The 20467-nt window shown below is 36.8% G+C and overlaps 1 protein-coding gene across 9 annotated transcripts in view; it reads left to right on the top strand.

Moving 5' to 3' along the window:
• The window catches only part of LOC150100469 (5'-AMP-activated protein kinase subunit gamma-1-like), an 855293-nt gene that overhangs the window by 670347 nt on the left and 164479 nt on the right, over positions 1 to 20467 (top strand). The window lies entirely within an intron of this gene.

Raw genomic sequence — 20467 nt, forward strand, 5'->3', positions numbered from 1 at the left:
TAGGTTGGCAGGAAAACAAACCAGAGGAAGGCAAGATATAGGTAGATTGATACGGTACAAAGTGCCTTAGACGATAGAAATATAAGATCTGATAATGTTGGAGTCTTGACAAGTAACAGACTGATTTGGAGGAAAATTGTAGATAATAATGATGAAAATTTTTCATGTAGTACTATCATATCCTGTACACTGTTGCATTGAATATTTTGGTCACGTCTAAATTTTTTTTATTTTACAGTGATTGTATTTTATTCAATCTTTTCTAACCTAAACCTTCTTCTATCTTAACCTTATTCTACCAATATCCTACCTGCTGCGCAATTTATGTTGTGTCGCTTTCTTCCTTATCACAACTATTTTAACCTTTTATGCTATGTCTCCGTAATACACTCTATCGGGTAGCACGTGGTACATCTGAGGGACAATGGGATATCCTCGAGAACGAGGCAGTATCAGAGTGTCTGAGATTTACCTCTCGTAAAACGCCAAGAAATTTATTTGTTTCGCTGCACCACTTAGCGCTATTAGATTATGTAACATTAACAACCAAGAGGTAATCTCAGGACAGTATTTAATGATACCTATTAACTCTGCAGACGTGACCAAAATTTACTCTTTTCTAATATCCCTTTTAATATCCCTCATAGGTTCGCATTAATATTTTATAAGCGGTGCATCAGATTCCAGAAATCACAGAAAGTCTTTGTTAGAATCAAAAGCAAGGTTTATTATACTCAAAAGTTGATACACATAATGACATAAATTAAAATCCCATCTTAAGGGAGTTTCAGACAAGGTATATAAAATTCAAACACTACTAATACACTTATAAAATATTATACAGTAGCTTCCTAAAGTAAGAATTATATTAACCTCTGCTAAAGCATTAGTCATGTACTATTATCACATTCAATCTAAAACTCCGTAGCTCTTTCAGACTACACAAGATAACATTCATATCTTTCACAATCTCTTTATATTTTACCAATTCTTTACTCTAACATATCCTTAATCTCATTCAATATAAAAGCGAACTTAAACACAACGACAGATAGTAAGGTAAAAATCAATATTCCTCTAAAGTGATAACAATACAATCCTATCCTGTATCATTAATGTTCTTCTTCTATAACATATTAACGTGGCACAAATCTTTCATTCATATTCAGTGAAACAAAACAAAGTCTACTTATCTTCCTTTCTGGTTCTTTATGGCATCATAATTTCACTGGAAACTGGCCTTCTGTGGACAGCCAGACTTCCTTTTTTCAGCGGGGATACTGCCGCCGAGACCCGCGACTGCCTTGATCGGAATCCCTCCGATGCAGGGCACTGGCACCTACGCCACCATGAGAGGGGAACACACAGGAGATTGAGGAACAAAAGGCCTTGTTACAGGGTCGCATGACCTTTATATTTCCCTCTTTTTTTTTCTCGGCAATTCTCGCCCTTTTCGATGTCCAGCCAACTCACACATGCTACTACGTCACGGCATCCATATCTCTCCCCCGCTATTGCACGTATGCAGACATCACGTTGTTTGCTTGGGGCGAGCCGCTCCCTCACGTTACGACTCCATAACTTTTGGACTTGACTCTCCCCCCCCCCCCCCCCCCCAACTGTTGAATGTTTAATGAATCATATTTTGTAATGCTCTGCTAATGTTTTACACTTTCAATATTAAATTAACCACATTCGTGAATGTCACAAAATACGTACTTATTTAACCTTTTCATAACAGAACACACTTGATTTATATATACATAATACTTATTCTACACTTAGAGGCAATTTATTGTATTTATCTCATTCTTTTGTTTGGAAAAGCATGTTAGACTGTGATAAGATAGGAATACATAAATTTCCACTCTATCACAATCTAACAACACCCCTTGAGGGTACATGTCAGGAATTTGATGATAATGATGATGACAAAACCATTTTTCTTGTGAAATCATCTATTGAAAACTCTGCTGAGACACAACTGAAATGAGTAAATTGAAATCACATGAATAAAATGTAAGACTCTTTTTAAGGAATTCAGAATTTATATGGATGTGAATTCATTTGGAAATATCTGAAATCTATTAGCAGGACAGAATGGATTCAGGTTTTATTTCTTTTTGCTAGAGACTGAAGCTTGTTAAAAAAAGCAACTTCAAGAGATATAACTTTTTTTTAATTGCTTTTTTCTCTTATGAATTGTAGGTGGGGGGGGATTAAGGATGTCTGACTATTCTTTTGCAAATCAGTACAACACTGGCTACATCATATAGGTTCTGAGTGTTTGAAGGTGTAAAGGAATGGAATAATCATGGTTTACTTAAAGGATTTTCTTGTCTGTTGACTTACATGCAGACTGGAAAAGCAACTGAAACTTTCTCTTCTTATATCACTTTACGACAACCTGTTTAGATAAAATTTATAAGTTCTGCATTACTTCAACCGTGGCATTTTTGGATCTGGCTCCCACTGACGAGATCTCAATAAAGGTCAAAACCAGTCTGGGTAGTGGCCCTTGTTTTTAATTCATAGCATCATACATCTCCACAAGGGGATGTGCTTTGCATTAGAGGAAAATACTAAGGAAAGTGATTGGAGCTTGCCCCACCTTTACCATGAGTTGCCTCAGACTTGAACTATGTTCAGGTGCAAACTTGACTGACTTGTCTGTTTACTTACTTGGGAAATAGGATTAAAACCAAGTTTATAAAATTGCTTGGTATCTTTAATGCATAGTATACCCAAGGTAAAAAAACTTTCTACATATTTTATTGTATGTTAGAATGTATTTTAGGAATAATGCTTTGCATTGATTGCTGTTTGAGAAAGAGCACAAAAATTACAAATATAGACAATTACACAGATCTCAAAAATTGTTGATGTTATTCACAAAGCCATACAATGCAGAACTGTGCTAGCCATGTATCCAGCCTGACAGATGGACAGCTCTTACTAGTTTGGATTCCCAGAGATAAAAGCAAGATATCCAGAGGATGCGGTGGAGAGATGAGATAATAGGAATAGCAGAAAACTGGATCAGGACAGCCCCTGAGACAGGGAAGAGTGGAGAAAATTGGGAGAAATCTTTGTCCAGCAGTGTGATGTAATAGGTTGATAAGAAAAGCAGCACTGAGGTAATCTAAACAGCTGTCTGAGGACTCTTTCAAAGAAAGTGAGTCAAAACATCTTTCACAAATGTTACTTCTAATTTCAGTATAAGTGTAGCAAGGCAAGATATCTATTTTAGATTATATCTGAACTCTGTCACTTATCTTTAATGGAAGAAAGTTATTAAAAATATTTATCTTTCTTATATGATATTTAGTAACCCGTCAAGAGAGGTAGTTTAGACTTAGTTTAAAAATTAATTCTTGGCACAGAACTGCTAATTACTTTATACTTAATATGATTTATATATCTGAAACTGAACTAAAGTGTCACTTACTCAAATTAATGTCTTCTATAGTATTCACAATAGGTTGACACTGTACATCATTCACCAATCGTTTTCTTTAGTGCACTGAATGTACCCCTGCCCCTTATTTTCTTTATCTCTCATTTGGTCTAAAGACGATCAATCCAAACAATATGCATTATCTTCATTCAGAATAAAGAATAGTCATCAATTTTATTGAACTTATTAATTCATCAGGCATCATATTATTATTATGATGTGAATATCAGACATCAGTCACAGATTGCTTGTAATAACTGCTAATATTTTGATTCAGTTTCAGGAACTACTCATGTTTGAATTAAACAGTCGAGAGGAATGCAGTCATTTTGCCCCTGTATTCATAATAGCTATTTGTCTGTAATAAGAAACATTTTATTAATCAAATTAAGAGATATGTGGAATGTTAACAATCATAGATTTTCAAAACTTGTTCACAGAGTCTTCTAACTGCTCTTGGAGTGCATACAATCCAGAAACCTAATGTTAAGAATATTTTTATTGGCACTGACATGATGCAGAAATATGTGAAAATGTTATCATTATCTCGTCTTTGACCTAGTGGATAGTGGACCTGCCTAAACATGGACAAATTTCATTAGCTGTTGTGAGAACACTACTCAAAAGTCTCTAGTGGCATGAAAAATATATTGATTGGTTTAGAATAGGACTCCCAGATGATATAATCCTTAGCCTGTCCATGGAATATATTCTAGACTTACAACCTTTCACGGAGTTGGGATTCACTTTAAATTGGAAAATTCTAAAAGTCACATGTGAAGCTCAAATTTAAATTAAATATATACTGTACATATACACACATATACTCGATTCCATGAAAATTCCAGAAATGGCCTTTTACATGCATCTGGCAAGTTGGGTAGATTTATGTAGCTGTTCATGTTTGGACATGTCTTTGTCATATCAAAACTCTATCACGGCTTGTCAACTGTAGTTGACAAGTTGTGGTAGCATTTGCACAGTTACATAAATCTATCCAATTTGCCAGATGCATGTAAAAGGCTATTTCTGGAATTAGAATGTTTGTTGCTTTCAGCAGAAAAATCAGTGAATACCATTTAAAACAAAGCGTAAATATTAAGTTTTGTGCAAAGTGAGGCAAAAATGCAGTTGAAACTAGATATGTTAAGAGTGGTTTATGATGATGATGGTGCCATGAAAATCAAGTAAATAAGTGTATTTGAGTGACAATAAGAGGTTTAAAGAGGAATAGAAAGCCATGAGAGAGATGGACAAAACCAGGGGATCACAAACTCATCAAATATCTGAAAATATGGAAGGAGTGTGGCAGTTAGTTCAGTCTGACGGAAAATTAAGTGTATGATTTGTGGCAAAATAATTAAGTTTATGCAGAGAAACAGTGAGAGAGAGAGATTTTGAAGGATGATTTCACAACAAAAAAAAAAATTCTGCAAAGTTGATTCTGCAAATTTTGAGTGAAGACCAAAAGCAATGACTTCTTAGTGTTTCTTCTGATCTTTCTTCATAGTTGGCTGTTTTTGATAGGGTTATTACTGGTAATGAAACTTGGCATTTTCAGTACTATCCTGAAACAAAATGCCAATGCGTAAATAGAAAACATCTTCACCATGATCAAAAGAGACTTGAATGTCACGATTGCAGATCAGAACAATACTTTTATTTTTGCAGTCAGAAGGGCATAGTTCACTTCAAAAACAGTGAACTAGCATTGTTATATAGAATTATTATTATTATTATTATTATTCAGGCCTCCATGGAGTCAAAAGACTAATCGTGGGATGTCCTTCCTTAGAACATAAAGTCTGTCAAGACTCATCGAGGGGAGGTCCCCCCTAAGAAACACAAAGTCTATCATACCACTCCTTAAACTCATTGACCGTTCTTGTTCCCACCACTCCATCAGGCAATGCATTCCACAGTTCACCCACCCTCCAACGGAATGAACACCCTCTTATCTCTGCAGGTCAGTGTCCTTCTCATAATTGCAGCAATCCTCTGTGTTACCTTCACCACCTTTGCAATATGTCCCCTAAACTTCAGGTTTCTATCAATCATCAACCCCGGATCTCTTGTCTTCCCTACTTCCTCCAGTATAACTCCTCCCATAGAATATGCAGCATCCCATTGATGTTTCCCAAACCTCAAGACCTTACATTTTGCTGCATTAAACTAAGATCCCCCCATTCATTTGCCCATCTATCTAGCTTATTTAAGTCCTCTTGCAGGGCTAACACATCCGCACTATTACCAATAATCCTTCCCAGCTTCGCATCATCCGCAAACAACTGAATATCCCCTTGCAATCCACTGGCAATGTCACTGATATAAAGGTTAAACAATATAGGTCCTAGTACTGAGCCCTGTGGGACCCCACTTGTAACCCTCTGCCTCCTTGAAACTGCTCCACCATACACAACTCTCTGATACCTATCAGACAGCCATCCTGAATCCAGTTGACCAATCTGACATCCAGATCCATGTCTGCAACTTAAATATCAGCTTATCATGTGGCACCCTGTCAAATGCCTTCGCTAAGTCTAAGAAAATTGCAGTATATGCCTTTCCCTCATCTAATGTTCTTGTAACTTTATTATAAAAGGCTAGCATATTGCTAAAACAAGAGCGCCCTTTCACAAATCCATGTTGACTCTCACAGATAACATTACCCTCATCTGCCCAATGCTGTATACAGTCTCCCTCACTACTTTCTCCAAGATCTTAACAACTACTGATGACACACAGACTGGCCTATAGTTAGACACTTCCAGTCTGTTACCATCCTTATGCAATGGCACACTCTTACCTTCCTTCCATTCCCTGGGTACCTTTGCCGAAGCCAGACTTTCATTGAAACGCCAGGTTAAAGGCACTGTCAGTTCCCTAGCACATTCTCTCAAAACTCGTGGTGAAATACCATCCAGTCCCACAGCTTTACTGACATCCAGAGTACTCAGTATCTGAAACACACTCTCCTCCTGTACCTCTAAACCTCGAACCAGCCCTATCCCTCTAGCATTAAATCTGACTCCTCTAGGATGAAATACTCCAATAAAGTGTTCATTGAACAATTCCACCATGTCATCTGCATCAGCGACTCTATTCCCATTTTTTAATCCCACAATATCATTCTTCCACACTCATTTTTCCTTCTACTGGCCACATAGCTAAAAAATTCCCTAGGATTTTCTTTGGATCTTAGGGTCAATCTCCTCTCATATTCCAGTTTCGCTTTCCTTACCACACTAGTCACTCTTCTGGCCTGTGTCTTATATTCTTCATGCATCTTCTCTTCACCTGTCTCCTTATATCTCTTCCATAGCCTCTTTTTCAGATGCAACTCCTGTTTAATATTGTTTGTCATCCACTTTACTCCAAATTGTATCCTCTTCTTCACTCGTGGTATACAACTTACCATTGCTGCTAATAAATATTCTTTCACAATTTCCCACACACTAATGATATCCCGGCCTTCCAATTCCTCCCTCCATGAAACTTCCCGAAGTTGACGTCTAAGACTGTTATAATCACCTGCATTATAATTCCACATAAGTTCCCGTCTCTTTGATACTCCTGCATGTCTATTCATTTTCCAAGTCAAAACCATATGGTCACTCTCTCCAACTGGTGGGAGAGATGTCAACTCAGTTATTATCAACTCTTCTGATGCTATAATCAGATCATATAATGAAATCCAAAACTCTTGAACCTCTTGTTCCCTCTGTTACATGTTGCCCAAGACATTTGTCCCTCAAGAATTCTAGAAATTCCATTCCCCTATTGCTACATGCATCTTCCTCTCTCCAATTTATACTACTGTAGTTAAAATCTCCCATAACAATCATTCTTCTTGCACTTGCCAAACTTAGCTGTCTAAACATCTCCTGGTGCCCATCCTCTGTGCTCCTGGGTCTGTAGCAACACCCCACTAAATATCCTGTCTTGCCTACCTCTACCTCACACCATATGCTCTCAAAATCATTTGTCTCACTTCCTTCCAAAGCCTCCACTCTTAGAGGACATAGGTCATCTTATCATAAGCAGTACCCCACCACCACGCTTTCCCCTCCTATCATGACGAAAAATGCTATACCCAGCGACTTCTATTCCTGTTGTTATATCCCCTTCTGTCAACCACGTCTCAGTGATTGTAATAATTTTTGGCCAGGCTGATGCTATCTGCACCACCAATTCCTCTCCCTTATTCTGGATACTCCTGGTATTAGTATAAAGCATATAAATGCCATTGTTTCTATACCCAGCATTATTTTTTCTAGACTCCACTGGGCTCAGTGTTACTTGACATCGTCTCCCTTCTCCCAAGTATCCATTCCCACAAGAGGCCACCCGTGCTATTATCCTCCCTGGGACACACTGACTCGTTCAGAACAGCAATCTCTCCAGATGCCTACGTCCTTCCTCATTCGAATGTAAACGGTCTCTCGCATATAATTCCTCTCTTTCCTCAAACGCACTCCAAGCATCCACATATACCAGTCCTCTCTTGTCACACATTCTCGCTATTATGCCATTCAATATCACCGCTCTTCTGCTCAGCTCATCATTATCATACCTAGGCAACACGCACACTATTTTTCCTCTCTCCGTCTTCTTCCGTACAGTCTCAAGCAAAAATCTCATATCTCTTGCTGCCCGACTTACATTACCACTCAAGTCATTTGTTCCTACCATCACAATCATCTCATCCACCCTTTCACCTCTCTTAATTGCCATAGCCACCCTTTCTATTGTTCCTCCTGGCAAACACTCCTCACGCATCCTATCTTGAACACCATGGATCATTGAGTCGCCATACATTACACCTCTCACCATTTCCTCTCTCCTATTGTTACCATTCTCTCCTCCTCTTTCATTCCCATAGGTCTCTCTCATTCCCTCTCCTCTACTGTTATTCTCTCTTCTAGCATTCCCATACCTCTCTCCCCTACTGTTTCCATTCTCTCCTCTTCTAGCACTCCCATACATCTCTCTCATTCCCTCTCTCCTACTGTTTCCATTTTCTCCACTTCTAGCACTTCCATATCCCTCTCTCATTCTGTCTCTCCTACTGTTTCCATCCTCTCATCTTCTAGCATTCCCATACCTCTCTCTCATTCCATCTCTCCTACCGTTTCCATTCTCTCCTCTTCTAGCACTTCCATATCTCTCTCTCTCATTCCGTCTCTCCTACTGTTTCCATCCTCTCGTCTGCTAGCATTCCCATACCTCTCTCTCATTCCCTCTCTTCTACTGTTTCCATTCTCTTCTAGCACCCCCATACCTCTCACTCATACTCCCTAAATTCTCTCTCTCTCTCCTACTCTGATTCACCTTGCATTTATCTCTTCCATTCTCCTAATCTTATCTTTCATACTTCTGCTCTCATTCACAAGACATTCCACCTCCTCTTTCAACTCATCTATCTTCCTTTGCAGGTCAGTCACTCTTAATCTAAATTCACTCTCCCAAATAAAACCATCTCCTAAACTTTCACAGTCACTCACACCTTCCACACTATCAACTATTATTTTCTCATTCATATATATCTTTTTTTCATTCTCTCCTATCAAAAATAAGGGACCGTCCAGAAGTGCTGACAAAGTTATATGACGCTGTTCATGAGAAGAGACCTGAAGTTTGGGGTTACGTGACAATGCCCCTGCACATACATGAAATGGCTGTCTGAAGTTTTTGGCTAAAAAATCATTCACAATATTGGGCCAATCTTCATATTCACCAGATTTTGTGAACTTGCTCCTCTGGCTGTTTACAGAACTGAAGAATACTTTTAAAGCATGCATATTTTCTGACGTTCTGATCTTCAATGTTATGTGGTGAGAGTAATTAAAAAAAAAAAAAACATTCAGAAGACAAGTTCCAGAAATGTTTTAAACAATGGTGTCATTGTTTTTAACCACTTACATTGCTGCACAAGGGAATTGTAAAATTTGTTGGCTGCACCATTGTAAAATATTCTAATATTCTACTATCTATATTCTATCATCAACATATTGCTATCAACCGTGCCTTTTATTCCTTTTACGCGTGCACTATAGGCCTAACTAATTTCTTTATGTCTGCACTGCTAGTGAATGACCTTTGTTATTAGTCTATCCAAGGTTACCAACAAGTTACCAACTCTCAAACAATGCAATTTAGAAAACTTTATTTGTTTAACGAGTGTGCCATTCTAAATTATATATATAGCTTGAGAATTTAAGTATGGAACATATGCAAGATCAAATTTAATATAAACAATCCTTTATAGCTTGTCATGGCAATTCTTAATTAAACAGGCTCACAGGTTTGCTAATTTTTTTGGAGATAGTGCATTGCCAAATAGATCAGGCAAGATAGTTACACAAACAAAACATTTTATTTTAACCTAGTAAGATCCACTGCACAAACAAATGGGAGAAATTGTTGCTAAACCTTTTTTCATGCACAGTAGGCAACATATACAACTGAACATTACACTCACAACACTTAGTTAACACTGTCACAATACATAGTTTTTTTTTGGACTAATTTGGACATGTAGCTGCTTCTTACGTTAAATTTAGCTAAACATCATTCACTGCATAGATAGGTTAACATTCGTCTTCCCTTTCATTACCATAACCTATTAACTAACTAAATACTATGAATTTCCTGTAAGCACACATAAAATTTTCACGTGCAACCTTTTAAGATATTAACAAGTAGTGCTTACTTACATTTACTTTTACAAACACAGCTCAATCAATTTGAAGCAACGTCAGCTAATTTACTTTGACATTTTGTCTTCTTCCTGGGTACTGGTTGTTGCCTGGATGATCCTGGCGGTTCTGCTGTAGAAGTTTTCTGGGAATGCTTAGATTGATTTTCTGCCGGGAAACTGGAATGGAACTGCTGAAGTCGCCACGATTTCTAACAGGTAACCACACTCTCGTAGCACGTCCTTACATCCACAGGAAATATATCAGAAATTTTGCCCCCACCCCTACCTGAGGTCACATACCTGGAACGAAAATCTGGAGACAGAAAAAACCAAGAACCTAGAACCCTTTTATATCATCGCTGATCCTTTTTTCTTCTGATGTAGTTTCCAGGATTACAAGAGCACAATGATGTCACTTTGACTCCCTCCATTCTTGGGGCATATTTCTATATTCGCATGACCTTGCGAACTTTTGTTCTTACTTCATCGCTATAATCCACATTAATCCCTTATGTTTTATATTTATTTCAATATACATTGAATTATGTATTTTAACAATAGAGGTATAAAATTCATTTTAATATATTCTAATTTCTATATGTTTGGAAACCTCTATAAAATCGATCTTGGAAATTTAATAAAAAAATTTATCGCCAGAGAAAAAAAAAATTGACTAGCAGCATCTTTGAAGTAAGCCTGTAAAGGCTTACTTCAAAGATGCTACTAGTCAATTTTTTTTTTTTTTAATGTTTAAATATGAATCCCAACTCATGAATGGCTATTTAAACCTAGTAAGCCTAATAGTATCATGAATGAGCTGAGGACTATATAATCTGGGTGCTCTCTTAGACCAAACAGTGGGCTATTATTCCACATGAAAACAGCTGTGTTAAAGTTCTTTTTATCAGTCATTCTGCTAGTTTTGTGAAAATTGTTATTTCACATCATCAAGAGAAGTAGGTGAATAAGCTTAAAAAAAAAGGTCGTGGACATAAAGAAATGTTTAAAAAACATGAAAACCATTAAATAACGCACGTGATGTTGTTTTCTGGTTCATGGTCTGATGTGAACCACTGATAACCACATGCATCTTATGTTGAATTATAGAAGACTAGACTTGATGTAGAATAATCCCTTGTTTTAAGTTGCATTGTTGAGGACGCTTGATCATTTCAGCTGATTCCCTGAATTCTCTTGAAAAAAAACATTGTGGTCTGCATGGAACATTTTGTTTTGCCACCATAATACTTGATTGCTGTGTTTTTGCTGACCAACATGTCTGTCCTGTGTAGTGCAAACCTTAATACATTTGATCTTGTAGGCACTAAGTTTTTTGAGAATTGGTTTCGGATGTTTCAGGAGATTAGAGATCTTGTTTGAGGAGTAGAGAGCCCTTAAATGCTCCCTCAAAATGCTGGACTAAATACAGAGGACAGCAATTATATTAGTGACCCTCTTGCTCTCTTTTTTCAGCCATTTGCTGTCCACTGCTGGACGAAGGCCTCCTCCAGTTCTTTCAACCTTTCTCTGTTTTTGGCAATGGTTGACCAATTTTCCCCAACAAAATTTGACAATTTATCGCTCCACCTTCTTTTAGGATGTCCTTGGCCTCATTTCCCTTCTTTAGGAATCCATTTCTTTAGTGTGATGATCCATCGCTCATCTTCTCTTCTGGATAGATGTCCGGCCCATTTCCATTTTAGTTGCTCATGGTGAAGAATGATGTCAGTGATGCGAGTCTGGCTTCTTATCCAGGTGTTTCGCTTCTTATCTTTTAATGTGATGCCTGGTATCAACCACTCCATTTTTCTTTGAGTTGTTAATTTATTTCCCAGTGCTTTTGTTAGCGACCAAGTTTCACAACCATATGAGATGACTGGAAGTATACACTGGTTAAATGTGTCTTCCTTTTTAAACAGAGTGGGACATCATTGTTTTGAAAAATGCTTTTCACTTTTCTGAATGCACTCCAGGCAAGTTGAACTCTCCTATTTATTTCCTTTTGGAGTCCACCGTTTAGATCAATGAGGTGACCTAAGTATGTATATGAAAAGACTCTTTCCAAGAGTCTCTTCATATTTTGTTTTCTATTATTATGTTTTTTGGTGTTACAAAATGATTGAACATGATTTTAGTTTTTTCTCTGTTTATCTTTAGACCGAATTTTCTGCTTTCATTATTTTCACAGTTCCTCTATGTATAGGTCTTCTATCATTATATTAAGGTCTTTTTGCAAACACATGGAGTGTTTGCAAAAATTATGATATCATCTGCATATTTTAGGTGTGTTAAGTTTTTGTTATTAATTTTTATACCAAGGTTTGTCCAGTTTATATTATTAAATATTTCTTGAAAGACTGCTGTAAAGATTTTGGATGATAGCGAGTCTCCTTGTCAGACACCTTTTTTCAATTGATATTTTATTGCTACTCGTGTGAAGTTGGATTGTTGTTGTTGCAGTGAAGTATATTGTCTGGAGGAGGCCCATATATTCTCCAGGAACTCCCTGATTCTGGAGTGCTTTGATTATTGCATTAGTTTTGATGATCCATCTCTTACCAAATCACCCCCTCTTTTGCACAGATGTTTGGTTTCTGCAATATGTATATTCTACAAATATTTCCATGGGAAATGCTTTTCTGAAATAACATCAATAATCCACTCAGTACTAATCTCGTTGGAACACATGCAGCTGCTACTCAACATCCCTTCACAGTACGCATAGAAACAAACAGAACAAATTTCTTTTCCTCCTCCTTCATCATCCCTGCAACAGCTGCACTGTGGAACAGTCTTTCCCCTGTTGTGTTTCCCAAGGAATACAATTTACAGTCATTTAAGTCAAATGTAAACAAGTTCTTCCTTTCCCAACCCACTACCCATACACAGTACTAATGTACTATAGATTGATCAACCAACCTCTCGTGTATGGGCTCAACATATATATAAATAAATAAAAGAAACCCCCTCTATATTTTGTTGATGTAGTATTTTTGATATTTTGTTTGTGACTGACTGTATATTAGGAAGAATCACAGTTCCTCTGAAGTCTTGTTTTTCACATGCATCTGACCAGAAGAGGTTGATGCAGAATATTTATAACAGACTAATGTTCTGTTATAAATATTATTTGGTAGGATGGTGCTTGCTCTTGGTTTCTTTTATCTGTATTAGTGAATAATTCTCTAAGCTCTGTCACGTAGGAAATGAATAATGCCTTTTCCCATCTGTTTGTTTTATGTGGAATAATATTGGCAAACACATTCTTAATATAGTGTGGAATAATAATGGCAGAAACATTCTCACCCCCACAAAAGGCTATACAATGACAAATAGTGTATTTTTCAAGTAACTTCAGGCCTTTGATAAGCAGAGTGGTGGTCACACATCAGGCAGTGAAATTCATCTGCCACCTAAAGACTCATACGAGGGACGTCCAGAAAGTAAGTTCCGATGGGCTCTCAGAGAAACAAAAATATACTTACAAAAAAAACTTTATAGGAAATTAAAGTAGACATCTTTCACTACTTTTCTACATAATTTCTGCCATTGTTAAGGCATTTATCATAACGGGGCACCAAGAGTTGTATACCTTCACCGTAGAAGGTTGCCACCTGTGATGCAAACCACGTATTGACTGCTTCTTTGACCTCGTTGTCGTCTTGATACTGCCGGCAAAATTCCTTGTCTGTCCCAAAACACAGTGCACATGATTTTTTGAGTGGAAACTGTTGTCTTCAATTTCGTCTTGACTGATGATGAGGTGTGCCTCCACTCCATGGACTGTTGTTTGGATTCAGGGGTTGTGTGCAACACCCAAGTCTTGTCCCTGGTGACAAGTCTGCTCAGGAAAACATCGCCATCCTCATGGTAGCATGTCAAGAATTCCAACGCACTGCCCAGCCAATTCACTTTGTGTTGTTCTGTTAGCAACTTTTGATTGTCACCCGCTCCATTCATCATCGTGCACACCTGTCCTTCTTTCATTAAAAAGTCTTACCAATCTTCATACCATTGAATCACTCATTGCATGTTTTCCATAAATTTCAATAATTTGCTGATGAATTTCAGCTGCTTTAACGTTTCTTGCATTCAAGAAATGGATAACTGACCTAATTTCACATGCAGCAGGCGATTCGATTTTCTTAGACATTATAAACACACACCAAGAAGTGTACACACTGTGAGAATGTCTGAAAATGGTAGCAATGTCTTGCTAATGAATCAACAAACTCAGCATGCATGCGCACCGTTGCGATCACAGTGTGAAAATATTTAAAAACGGAACTTACTTTCTCGACATCCCTCGTACAAACATCCATGTCAGCCCTTTTGGAGAACAGATGCACTATCCACAAACAAAAGCAAAATGATTTTGTTGTGGATAGTGCATCCAAAATTATTAATTGTAGATTTTTTGTATACAGAAAACCCTGAAGTTCAAACTACTGAAGAAATTAACTGACTTATTTGAGGAAATACAAAAATGCATCACAAAATTAATGTGTGTAATGGCTCCTTTTTACAAAAGCAATTTAAATCCCATAACCAATGGAGGTATACCTCAAATTCCATGATCATGTGAACTTTCTTACTTTGGACACACCAGAAGATCTGTATCCATAATTGATCATGTTATCAAACTGCATTTGTCTTCACTATATGAAGAAAACAAAGTTCACTAACCAGGTAATTTAAAACAATTCTATTCCAGTGAAGAAGATGAAAGACCTGTACAAAGGCAGATTCCAGGTTTAAACATTAGATATGGAATGTGTTGTGAGGCTTTAATTCATAGACCTAACTTACATAAAAACATTATTTTGCATAATTTTGAGAATAAATTGACTTTATATATATATATATATATATATATATATATATTTATCTTCATATTTTTTATCACAGTTGTTTCTGTTAGCTCTCATGGTTTTATCTGCTTATCTGCTCATGTACCAGTGTCTGCTCATTTATAGTCTATTTTAAACGTGGCATTCTTACTGATAATATTACTCAAGGAAGTAACAGTGTACACTATATATTAATTAGAAAAACTTTTTTATTGACATTTTCAATATTTTGACAAACTACCATCATCAGGGAGCAAAGAACAAAATGATATGTGCACACAGACACTACATAAGCTAAATATAACTGAAGCAGAACAACAAATGTGACATTAAAATCCTAAACAGTGCTCCCCTAGAAATTCAGCCTAACAGCCAAAAACACACATTCCAACCCACTAAGAGGCACTGTTAAATACTTTAGACTTACCTTTGTGCTGCTTTAGACTTGCTTTTGTTTCCTCATGATGGTGGTTTGACTCTGCCAAAATATTGGAAATATTAATTAAAAAGTTTTTCTAATTAATCTATAGTCAGTGGCACATAGCTAGGGGAGGATGGAGGTGATAGTCTGTCCCGTGGCAGCACTTTGATCCTTTTTGAACTTTCACAGTTAATTCTAAAATACAGTCTCGAGAACTCAGTTTCAAATATTGTAATACTGCTGTGAATTTTCCTCAAAATTGCTGTAAGTGTTGCTAGTTGTGCGAGGAGTTTCTAAATTAAAAATGATTAAGATTAATTACCTACATTATGAAATAGACTTTGCCAATGTCATCGATAATTTTGCTAACAGAAAAGCAAGAAAAATAACATTCAAAATGTTGGAATTAAAGTTTTACTTCAAAAATTAAACAGTGTTTTAATTTATTTCCCTATACATCGTTTTCATTTTTTGTATTATTTTTGATGTGTATTGAGAGGGGCGGAAAACTCAGGGATCATCCTGGGCAGCAAAAGCTCTAGGTATGCCACTGTGTATAATGTGTATTGTACCTTAAGTAATATCATTGTGAATGACCAATCTAAGCTTTGCTACCACAATTTGCTTTCTTACTGTTAGAATACATTATAGTTGCTCTGGTGATTCTTGACACTGCAGCAAAACATTAGCGGTAACTAACAATAAATTTAATCTTTAAAGACACCTGTGGCATGACTATAAACAATTTCATTTCATTAAAGTTAATTACTGTGGTTATCATGTAATTTATTGTTCTACAATAAATTTGATATTAATGGTCCATGTTGCTGTTATTGCTAATATATTCATATCATTTCTCATACATTCTACCAAACCAAAGAATTGTAGATCTGTAAACCATATGGTGAACAATCCTTAAAAAATTTGGATGTGATCTGTCAAACACTGCTGTTTTCTCTGATGCTATTGTAAATGTGTCATATACCATGTGTTATAAAAAATTTATGTTTAATAAATTTTGTATTTAATGAGAATATTATTTCTCAAAATTAATTTATTTTTAAGTGCAAAAACTTATTGCAAAAGGGATTCATGAAGCCAAATCAATTGAGTACCTCTGAATTGCTATCTGTAATTCTCCAAGTTTTCTCTAAAATCTATTAGCACATGTGTGGTAACAAGACACTATACAATTTGGCAAGTTAGACCATGTATTGTGGTAGCTATCTGCTATTCAGTCCAACTCTCAGAACTAAACAAATTTAATTTTTCCCTCTTCCTATACATCCAGGGCCATTCTGTGGGGGGTTGCAAAATTTTGTGCACCCCCTTCCATTAAAAATTAAAAGATCCTGAAGTGCAATAACACGTTACGAATCATTTTATTATACTGCACATTAAGAGGAATGTATATTAAAATAAAGAAATAAACACAAATAGTAAAAAAAACCTTTTTTTATTCATTTCCTACTGAGTGTTCTTCTGGCTTTCATTACAGAAAAATCTTTTATGATATCTTCTAAATCTAAATTGCTACATATTTCATTTTCTATACTTAATATGGATAAATTTTTTTAATCTTTCTTGTGACATACTCGATTGTAAGTGATTATGTATATTATTACTATTACTACCTCATGGAGTCAAAGACTCATCTGGGAGTCCTTTTATCACACACACACAGCTCATCATACCGTGTCTTAAACACACTCAAGCTCCTTGCAGACACCACACTTTCAGGCAAGGCATTCCAATCATTTACAACTCTACATGAAAAAAACCTGCCTCTCACTCCCCTACTCACACCCTCTTTAAAGAGTTTCCAGAGATGACCTCTGGTTCTCCCCTGATCTCCCACTATTTTCTGTAGAACTTCTTCACTATTGATCCTATAAACCCCTTACCAAAATGTAGGTCTCTATCATATCTCCCCTCTTCCTCCTGTCCACCAGACTGCAAATTACATCTTCTCGATCTTTCCTCATACTTGACATTCCAGAGGTCAGAAACTACCTTAGTCAGTCGCCTTTGGACCCTTTCTAACATCTCTTCATCCTTCTGAAAACCAGGTGACCAAATCTGGGCACAATAGTCCATGTGTGGCCTAATCAAAGTCTTATACAATGGAACAAGAATCTCCCTACTTCTACATGTCAGTGTCCTCCACATCATTCCCAGAAGCTTTTGTGTTGTCTTCACAATTTTGGCTATGTGTCCCCTAAATTTTAGATCCTTATCCACTATCATCCCCAGATCTCTTATTTCCTCCACCTCCAACAATAAATTCACCTCACCAAGCATAAATTCTGCATCCCATCTTTGTTTTCCAAATTTTAAAACCTTACATTTTGCAACATTGAACTCACATCCCCATTTCTGTGCCCAATCACTCAGTTTATTCAAGTCTTCTTGTAAGGCCACAACATTTTCACTACACTTTATGGTTGGTCCCAACTTTGCATCATCTGCAAACAACTGAATATCTCCATCCAAATCTTCACCAATATCATTAATGTACAAGTTAAACAGTAATGGCCCTAAAACAGACCCCTGAGGCACTACTCGTGACCTTTGCCCTCCTGGATATCGTTCCCCCATACACAACTTGTTGATACCTGTCAGATAGCCAGTCTCCAATCCAATGCAACAATCTAATATCTAACCCCATCTGCTCTAGTTTGACTGTCAATCATGAGGTACTCTATCAAAAACCTTCACGAAATCCAAGTATATTACTGTGTATCTCTCTCCTCTGTTCAAGGAAGCAGTCACTTTATTGTAATAAGTAAGCAGATTACTAAAATATGAACTCCCTTTAGCAAATCCATGCTGTCCATCAAAGATAATACAATTGTTGTCAACCCAACTCTGAATCCTAGTTCTCACAAGCTTCTCCAACAACTTAACCACAACACCTGACACACAGATAGGCCTATAGTTTGATGCTTGAGTTCGATCACCTCCTTTATGAAGTGGCACAATCTTGTCCTCCTTCCACTCCTTAGGAACTTGACCGAGATCTCTTGATGGTTTTTGTTTCATATCCATTCTGTTAGCAGATTTGTATTAAGGATTTTAATTCTTCATTACATCTTTCTTGTGTGCTGGAGATATTGTAGGCTCTATCTCAAAGAGTTTTAATTAAGCTTATTAACCATCAAGAGAATCCTTAAAATGCCTCCAACTAACAACACAATAAAACAGGATTACAAAAACGCAATCTCGCTTCCTTATATCAAAAATGTTACAGATAAGCTAGCCAAATTAATGAATAAACACAACATAAAAGTAGCCTTCCTTCCTATGGAAAAAATCTGAAGATTCCTACATCCACCAAAACCACCTCATCATCCTCTTAAAAAACCAGGAGTCTACAAAATCCATTGCTCTTGCGGGATTTGCTATGTAGGACAGACAGGAAGATCTGGAGAAATACGCATGGCTGAACACCAAAAAGATGTACAATACAAAAGAGAACAAAAAACGGGCCTTGCTTTCCATACCACGATGTACTCTGGCAAAAAACTATGATGTCATACATAGAAAACAACAGTTATATAAGAAAATTTAAAGAAGCTGCTAATATGCTAAAAAACCCAACCCAATGCAATAAAAATCGAGATTTAATTCTCCAAGTGTGGTCAGCTCTAATAAAAAATCTCCCCCCTTCCTTTTCACTCCGTCTATCCTCACGAAACATCTCTATTCCTTCTATCTCTATTCCTTTCTGGATGTCATCCTCTTCCAACCATGTCTCACTTATTCTGACAATCTTTGGGTGAACAGACGCAATTAGTGCAACCATTTCATCTGCCTTGTTTCTTATACGTCTAGCATTTGTATACAAACACAACAGCTCATTTCTGGATCTACAGCTAGTTCCACTGATACCACTCACTCGATGTGATCTCTCCATGTTCGACTGGGGCCATTTATCTTTCTGCTTCTTCATTTTAGAACCCCCTTCAATTCCAACCATTTGCCCCTGATCCCAGTTCATTCCATTCCTTTCTTGTCTACACATGCCTCACATTCTCTTGGAGCATCCACTTTCTCACGCTGTGTACCCCTGTCTGCCCTGAGCCTCCCCATTTCTCTGCTCCTCTTGCACGCCCATTCTCTCATTTTCTATACTTATACTACTCACTTCCCCATTCATAACCACCTCTTCAATCTTTCCTGTCTTACTCTCCAGCTCTTCGACATCACTTCCCGCTTGATCTGATTCATTCTCTCTACTCACTTCTCTACCTTCCAGCAGCAGTCTCTCCAAGCTATTCACACCATAACCACTCAAATGCAGTCCATCGCTCCCATACAGCTCACTTCATCCTTCAAAATCATTCTACACATTAACAAACTACTCTCATTTCCTCACACATTTCAGCCAGCATATCATTCATAATCCTTGCTCTCCGCCTCATCTCACCACAGTCATACCTAGGCAACACACTGACTACCCTTCCTGTCACATTATTCTCTTTTATCCTTCTAATTAGCCTCCTGATATCCATTCTGACATGCTCTTTGTTCTCTGTCAAATCATTTATATTATTAATTATTTTCGAGAAACACAACTCTACACTCTAGGCCATTCTAGATTAAGTAAGACAAAAAAATATGGAAGAAGCTTACTCAAGTAATTTGGAATAAATATGTCTCGTATGTTTATTTTCATTACGAAAATAAGAGATTTCATACCATTATGTATTAAGCATAAATTATTTATTTTTTTATGTAGTGTTAATTACTTTATGTTTTTATATATTTATATTTACTATTCTTATTATTTATTGTATGAAGCCATTATTACATGCACCCACTGTGCAATCTCAATTTTACTCCTAGAATGTTTGTTCAGTGTCTTGAGAGCAGTGATTAAAGTAAGTTGTATTGAAGCTCGTACCATTTATTTAACTGCCCAGTGACTCAACCCCTCATCGAAATCTCTCACATTCGAAGGTGACAAATATGCATAAACAGTTCAGTGGATTATTTATTCCCTATTTTTTATGAAAATGTTCAATTGTGCCGCCTGG

Source organism: Typopeltis vanoorti, chromosome 13, assembly GCF_054136105.1.
Source record: "Typopeltis vanoorti isolate ZY-2024b chromosome 13, IOZ_Tvanoo_1.0, whole genome shotgun sequence".
In the NCBI taxonomy this organism is placed as follows: Eukaryota; Metazoa; Arthropoda; class Arachnida; order Uropygi; family Thelyphonidae; genus Typopeltis; species Typopeltis vanoorti.